The sequence below is a fragment of the Ipomoea triloba genome, chromosome 12, assembly GCF_003576645.1.
Source record: "Ipomoea triloba cultivar NCNSP0323 chromosome 12, ASM357664v1".
NCBI classification, from domain to species: domain Eukaryota; kingdom Viridiplantae; phylum Streptophyta; class Magnoliopsida; order Solanales; family Convolvulaceae; genus Ipomoea; species Ipomoea triloba.
The window spans coordinates 27,669,396-27,678,576 of record NC_044927.1 but is presented as its reverse complement, the minus strand read 5'-3'; positions in this window follow the sequence as shown (position 1 = coordinate 27,678,576).

Below are 9,181 nucleotides of genomic sequence, written 5' to 3'. Positions count from 1 at the left end.
CCCCCCCCCCCCACCCCCCTCCTTTTCCCACCGTCCATTGCCGTGGCAAAGTGGGGTTCTTGACGTTGACCTTTCTTGGAGAGTTGGCTCCCTTGCACCCTCCGCTGAGACATTTCGTAAAATCTTTAGTTTGATAATAATAAGATTTCAAAAAAAAATTTTGAAAAAAAAAAATTTGAAAAAACAATTAATTTATCTTATTGTAGTCTTTTATCAACAAAAATCACAAATAGACTTCATCTTATAAATATTAAATTGATATATATTGAAACTTATTTATCACTCAGAAATTTCAAAACAAAATAAAAAAGTGAAATAAATTCGTGGCTGAAATTTCCACTTCTATCTGCGAGCACAAAAGAGTTGGCGGTCCAGAAATGTGGCCCCCATTTCAGTTAGACGTTAATTCATATTATGCTTTAAAATTATTACTAAAAAGTAGAACAAAAAGAAAAAACTAGAGATTCCTTTGACCCATCGCTTTTGTTTCTGTTTGATGTTAAGAATTCTGGACTTTTGATTGTGTTCACATTGGATAAGAAGCAACTTGGGGTCTAATCATTCTTGGAAGCACCAAGTTTCCTGTAACAAGTTCTTGTGGGAGGATGTTCACTAGTTTGAGTTGATTTACTAGCATATGTTAAAGATTTTAGTGTAGTTTAATTTACAAAATATTAGATTTTAGAGGGTGTTTGTTAAGTGGGATAAATTTGTGACTTTAAATAAAAATATTATAAGTCAAGTCGTTTATTTTTTGTGATAAAAACACAAAATGTGAATAAGTAATACTATATATCTATTTATAGGCAAGTTGCAACTATAATGTTCCAACTAAACATATGATTAGAGCGGATTAAATATCTAATTTCACTTTATCTTGAATTAGTCTCGACAATCAAATGAGGCATTGCTAACTTAGTAAAAAGAATGTTGAAACATGAATTTGGACAAATGCCCTCTTGAGATTCCTCGTGCAACTTCAGTGCATGCGTTTTATCATATGAAGCCATCTAATCAACGCATATATTAACTTCTTGTGGTCTTATGGGCACAACATATAGAGTAAGACCAACTACTGTCTAAATGTCCCTTATGACTTCATGCAGATAAAAGAATACATATAGAATAAGACCAATTACTCTCTAAATATCCCTTATGACCTCACGCAGATAAAAGAATACAACTCAGTCATTATCTTCTTGAATCAATTTCTTGAATTGCTATTAAAAAATCAGTCGACTACTACCTAAATGTCCCTTATGACCTCATGCGGTCATTATCTTCTTGAAATCGAATTGCTATTAAAGAATTAGTAACACTGCCTAAATTTCTTGAATTGCGATTAAAGAGCTCAGTCATTATCTTCTTAATAATCAGTCAATTACTGCCTATATTTCTGAACTACACACAACCTAAATTTCGTGAATTGATATTAAAGGAATAAGATGTCCCTAAATTTCTTGAATTGCTATTAAAGGGCTCGATCATTATCTTCTTAAGTATTAGTCAACTACTGTCTAAATTTCCTGAACTACACCCAACCTACATTTCCTGAATTGCTATTAAAGGAATCAAATGTCAACTACTGCCTAAATTTCATAAACTACACCAGCCTAAATTTCCTGAATTGCTATTAAAGGAATCAGATGTCTCTAAATTTCCTAAATCTATACTATTAATAAAAACAATATCCTCAGTTTTAACTTCCCGCCCAAAACAGACCTATAATATTATGGTTTGCGTAATATTGTAAAATATGGTAATACAATTCCTATCTCTAATACACTTGTAAATTAAAATAGAATTCCTAATAAAATATATTCTTCCCTACGTTCCTATTCGTAATACAATTCTAGACTATAATTACTAATGGTAATAATTCAGTATATATATTTCTCTGCAATGCAATCTATACTATTAATAAAAACAATATCCTCAGTGTTAACTTCCCGCCCAGAACAGACCTATAATATTATGGTTTGCGTTATATTGTAAAATATGGTAATACAATTCCTATCTCTAATACAATTGTAAATTAAAATAGAATCTATACTATTAATAAAAACAATATCCTCAGTTTTAACTTCCCGCCCAAAACAGACCTATAATATTTTGGTGTGCGTAATATTGTAAAATATTGTAATGCAATTGCTATCCCTAATACAATTGTAAATTAAAATAGAATTCCTAATAAAATATATTATTCCCTACGTTCCTATTTGTAATACAATTCTAGATTAGAATTACTAATGGTAGTAATTCAGTATATATATTTCTCTGCAATGCAATCTATACTATTAATAAAATCAATATCTTCAGTTTTAACTTCCTGCCCAAAACAGACCGATAGTATTATGGTATGGTTTGCGTAATATTGTAAAAAAATATGAAAATTTGGCATAATTCAACCCGCAAGGCCAACCAATTTTCTGAACGACATTCGTGCATGCAGTTGTCGGCACACGAGTCAAACCTTTTTAAGTTCATTTGGAGATTTCATTTGCACCCCCCATTTGCGCGTGAGAGAGAGCCTCTAGCTATACAATTCAATAAGCCTTAGAAAAACTCTTGTATAAGTAGTGGTGCAAACCACTTGTCAAACCAATGTGGGACAAAAGTTATTTGAAAGGTTTTTCTCTAAATTTTTCTAACTCAAATGGGTCAACTTTGAGAACTAATTTCTCATTCACCCATTATCAGTTTTGAGCGTACAATATATCAATCTTTTCGTCTAACTACGAAGAACACAAATCCACTTTGACCCGACCCAAATCGAAAGTGGACCCCACATATATTTGTATCACAATATTGCCAGTAAAATGCCATTTTATGCTAATTTTTTTCCAACAGTTATTTGTCCAGAGAATATCAACATGTTGAAGGAAGAAGATGATATATAGTGAAGGGCAATATCATCTTCTTCCTCCAACACAACGCTCTACGGTCAACCAACAATTACTCAACTGATTATCCCATTCCTCCTATGTAAATTTTTCTCTAATATAGTTATACTTACTGAATATCAAAATATAAGTGTACCTCAAGATCATGCAATAACTAATCGACAAGTAATTAAATTAATGAATATGATGCAATAATGTAAAGTATCTACCTATTGCATTTATACACTTATTTTAGAACACTGAATTTTTGTGATATTTGTTGCATGCAAGGAAGACTCATACTATAATTGCATTTATACACTTATTCATACTCATATTCGATGTTATAATTTATATAATTGTATATCGATTTAAATATTTCTTAAAATATTATAACAAATTCATTCCATGCAACGCACGGGTGAAAATACTAGTTAATATTAAAGAGTTCGATCATTTCATGAACTACACCTAGCCTAAATTTCCTGAATTGCTATTAAATGAAGCAATCAACTACACCCAACTCAGCTCAAGTCAATGAAATAATTCCTGAATTGCTATTAAAGGAATTAGATGTCTCTAAATTTCCTAAATTGCTATTAAAGAGCTCAGCCATTTCCTGAACTACACCCAACCTAAATTTCTTGAATTGCTATTTAATGAATCAGTCACACCCAACTCAGCTCAGTCAATGAAATAATTTGAATATTGTTATCTTTCTTCATTCTCAAAAAGAGTTTCCTCACTTTGAGAGGTTGTTCTCACATTATGACTGGTGAGACTCGATCTCTAATTTTTTCTTTCTAAACTTCACTCATGTCACTAATTGAGTTGCCCATGCGGGCTAGGATATTATTATCTTAACACATGATAATGATATCTTGGACTATGGAGTAACTATTATTAAATTTTAGATTAATACTTTATCTGTCATATTTTATTTGTTTGATTTTGTTAACTATGTTTAACTAAAGTTATTTTTAATTCAATTTTTTATAGTATTAAGTTTAGTAATATTCAATTTTTTATATTATTGTAACAGAGTCAGTAGTACTAAAAAAAAGTTTAGTAATATTATATAAAATTATATATTTAGAAATTACATTAAAATATTATTAAATATACAAAAATTAAATTTAAAAATATTATAAAATATTTTTAAAAAGTAAAGAAGAAATATTTAGTTTAACCCATTAATAATAATACAATTATGGGATGTTTGGTTCACGGAATAGGCGAGGAATGGCATAGCATTCCCAGTAATAGCCTATTCCGTTGTTTGGTAAACATTTGTATTCCCAGGAACAATATTCCTGGGAATGAGCTATTACCCTTGCAAGGGTAATAGCTATTACCAGCCCTCCCCCTGGTATTAGCCTATTACTGACATATCAGGAATATGTATTTTATTTTATTTCCATCTTTACCCTTTTTAAGCATTAATTTTTTACGCTCATTTTTCTCTCTATCATCATATCACATGCAGGCATCTCACTTCAATCATTGTAAATTAAAATTCTTCTTCAAAATATTATTCTAAACTTTTTTTTTACCAATAATTTATATATATATATATATATATATATATATATTCGCTGCCAAGCTCTGGTTCTCATACCACCAAGGTGGCACAATTTGGAGTGATTACATGAGAATCAAACACCCAAATCCTGATTGCATTACAAGCTCACAGGCCGCGAAAAGAGATACGTATGCTATCTACATATTTGTGTATGTACTATTATGCTTTGTGTGTGAAGAGAATGCCACTTAAAGCCATTTGGAGGGGATATGGAAATGGCAGAGAGAGCAAGGCGTCAAGGCAAACAGAATGGAAGCGGAAGGTAGTAGACCTTATGGATGTGAATCTCAATCTTGCCATCTCGGTGCGATAAGCTTGCCAAGTTTGGTGGCTGACGATCTCTTCCGCGGGAAACAATGATAGCATGGGTAATGTTTTGGCCGACCTTCAAAGAATTATGCCTGGGTTCATACTAGGGTTTATATGAACAGGGAGAGAAAAAAGAAATGGATACATATATATGAATTTTCAGTGCGTAGGGAAACACAATGCTTATAGGAGAGAGAAGGAAACAGAAAGAGGGGAAGATCCGATGACTGGCAACAACCTTGTTTATACAGGTTTGTTATAATAATAATAATAATAATAATAATAATAATAATAATAATAATAATAATAATAATAATAATAATAATACTGATGATGATGATGATGATGATGATGATAATTTGTACAAGGGCATTTATGTCTTTTAAATATATATTCCATTTTTATTCCTTTAACCAACCAAACGCTGGAATACGATTCCCAAGTCTATTCCTTCGGCCAACCAAACACTGTAATACAATTCATATTCTATTCCTTACTTACTCCATTCCTTATGGAATAGTATTCATATTCCCTTCAAATTCATTCCGTGAACCAAACGTGCTGTTAGAATAATAAACTAATCTCATTCCCAAACATTATAAGATGGTCATGAGCAAAATGCTAACGAGTAACGACTGAAGTGTTAACGATAAGAGTGCAGCGGGTGGGCAGTGTACGTGGAATTTTACGTTTTTCCCCCTCTTTTTAAATATGTCGACAAGTGAAAATGGCATAAAACAACTATTGTTTGGACAAAGCTTCGAAGTGGTCACCACATACAAGAAAGATGCAGTAGAAACTGATAAAATAATAATTCGTGATGGAAGATTCTAGACCATAAGACCAACCTATAGACATTTCAAAATTTATTTTCAAATTTTTTCAAATAAGTAATTTAACTTTTTACATTTTATATAATTGAGCCATCAAAAAAAGTATGCAATTGAACCATTCGTAAATGACATTTTTTACATGTTATTTCGAAGTTCTGGTCAGACATGATGTTATAATGTTAAATTATATATATAATTATTTTAATTATTATTTTAAAAAATTTAAAAAAAAAAACAATTTAAAAAAATCAGAAGAAGATGGAGGTAGCCAACTAGCCATGGCTCCCTCCACCTTCGTCTGTTGTGGATGAAGGGGGAGACAAATATGGCTAACCCACCTTCGTCCTGGACGAGGATATACGGAGGAAGTACCCTTAGTTGTTGTTATTATTATTATTATTATTATTATTACTACTACTACTACTATTATCTTTTTCCTTTTCGTGCTTCTTTGAATTGGAATTCATAAAGAGAAGTATGAATTCCAATTCAACATAATTTGCCAAGTCAAAGAATTGCATTTTAAAAGAATTACTATTACGATGTAGCAAACACCCCATAAGTTCAGTCCATTGTATACATGCATCAGTTCATTACATGATGTATTATACGCAAATACCATGTAATTACGCGTACACATATATCTAAATCCGTTACATAACGTATAATAATAATTGTTCTAAAAAAGCATATAATAATTGACTGTACATAATTCAACACTTGAACATAATAATTCATGAAATTCCGTTTTGTAATATTTAAATTCAGTGGTCTGAATATGCATATTGTAAATAAATTTGAACCCTGGACTGGATGTGCCTCAATTGCCAATTGAATGATTACCCTCAAATGCATTGTATTTATCAAGCCAAAGAATTCCATTGTAATTTACTATTACGACGTACTAAACACCCCCTAAGTTCATTCCATTGTATACATGCATCAGTTCATTACAAGATGTATTATACGCAAATACCATGTAATTACGCGTACACATATATCTAAATCTGTTACATAACGTATAATAAATGATTGTTCTAAAAAAAACGTTTAATAATTGATTGTACATAATTCAACACTTGAACATTATAATTCATGAAATTCCGTTTTATACTATTTAAATTCACTGGATCGTGTATACCCTGTAATTACGCGTACACATATATCTAAATCCGTTACATAACGTATAATAATTTACTGTTCTAAAAAAACGTATAATAATTGATTGTACATAATTCAACACTTGAACATTATAATTCATGAAATTTCGCTTTATACTATTTAAATTCACTGGACCGCGTATACCCTGTAATTACGCGTACACATATATCTAAATCCATTACATAACGTATAATAATTTACTGTTCTAAAAAAAACGTATAATAATTGATTGTACATAATTCAACACTTGAACATAATAATTCATGAAATTCCATTTTATACTATTTAAATTCACTGGACCAAATATGCATACTGTAAATAAATTTGAACCCTGGACTGAATGTGTCTCAATTGCCAATTGAACTTTTCATGCTTCTTTGAATTGGAAAGGGGAGGTATGAATTCCAATTCAACAAAAGAAGGGAATTGCAATTCTCTTCAACCAAACAATATAATTTGTCAAGCCAAAGAATTGCATTGTAAAAGAATTACTATTACGGTGTACCAAACACCCCCTAAGTTCAATCTGTCGTATACATGCATAAGTTCATTACACGATGTATTATACGCAAATACCCTGTAATTATGCGTACACATATATCTAAATCCGTTACATGACATATAATAATTAATTGTTCTTAAAAAAATGTATAATAATTGATTGTACATAATTCAACACTTGAACATAATAATTCATGAAATTCCGTTTTATACTATTTAAATTCACTGGTCCGAATATGCATACTGTAAATAAATTTGAACATTGGACTGATATGCGTTGACTAGATGGCTTCATATGATAAAAGTCATAAAACGCATGAACTGATGTTGCACGACATTGCACGGTGGTTGAGGAATCTCAAGAGGGCATTTGTCCAAATTAATTCTGAATAACCTAAGTTAGTTTATATGCATATGTATTCTTTTATCTGCATGAATTTGGACAAATGCCCTCTTGAGATTCCTCAACCACCGTGCAACGTCAGTGCGTTTTTTGACTTTTATCATATGAAGCCATCTAGTCAACGCATATATTAACTTGATTTAAATATTATTATGTTTCTTCCTTCTCAAAAGGAGCCCCTCAGTCATTATATTATTGAATCAATTTCCTGAATTGATATTAAATAATTAGTCTCATCAGCCAAAAGTACCGCATAAATCTCCATTATGACCTCATGCATGACCTCATCAGTCACCTGCTGCCCCAATTTCCTGAATGTAATCTCGATGACCGGATGAAATAATTTGAAAACGGATGAAATGATTTGAATATTGTTATCTTGATTCATTCTCAAAAGGAGCCCCTCGGTCATAATCTTATTGAAACAATTTCCTGAATTGATATTAAATAATTAGTCTCATCAGCCAACTACCGCATAAATCTCCATTATGACCTCATGCATGACCTTATTAGTCACCTGCTGCCACAATTTCCTGAATGTAATCTCGATGACCGGATGGAATGATTTGAAAACAGATGAAATGATTTGAATAGTGTTATATTTCTTCCTTCCCAAAAGGAGCTCCTCGGTATTTATCTTCTTGAAACAATGACCTGAATTGCTATTAAAGAATCAGTCTCATCAGTCAACTACTGCCTAAATGTCCCTTATGACCTCATCAACCAACTACTGTCACAATTTCCTGAATTGTAATCTCGATGACTGTATGAAATAATTTGAATATTGTTATATTTCTTCATTCCCAAAAGGAGCCCTCGGATATTGTCTTCTTGAAACAATTTTCTGAATTGCTATTAAAGAATCAGTCTCATTAGTCAACTACTGCCTATATGTCCCTTATGACCTCATTTCCTAAATTGCTATGTTCCTTGGTAATCTTGATGGTCGGATGAAATAATTTGAATATTGTTATCTTTCTTCCTTCCCAAAATGAGCACCTCACTTTGAGAGATATATTGTTCCTTGATATTTCTTTTCAAACTTTACCCCTGTGATCAATTGAATTGCCCATACTGGTTAGAATATTGTTATCTAAACACATAATAATGATGATATGGACTATGGAGTACCTATTATTAAATTTATATTAATACTTTCTCCGTCCTATTTTATTTGTTTGGTTTGTTAACTATGCTTAGTTAAAGTTTCAATTTTTATAATGTTAAGTTTAGTAATATTATATAAAATTTATATATTAAAAGTTATACATTAAAATAATATTAAATACAAAAAATTAAATTTAAAATATCATAAAATATTTTTAAGAAGTAAAGAAGAAATATTTAGTTTAATCCATTAATAATACAATTAGAGTAATAAACTAATCTCATTCCCAAACATTATAAGATGGTCATGAGCAAAATGCTAAGCATTCAACGAGTGAAGTGTTAAAGATAGCCATCTAAAATTTTCCCAAAAACTTCCAAAAAAAAAAAAAAAAAAAAAAAA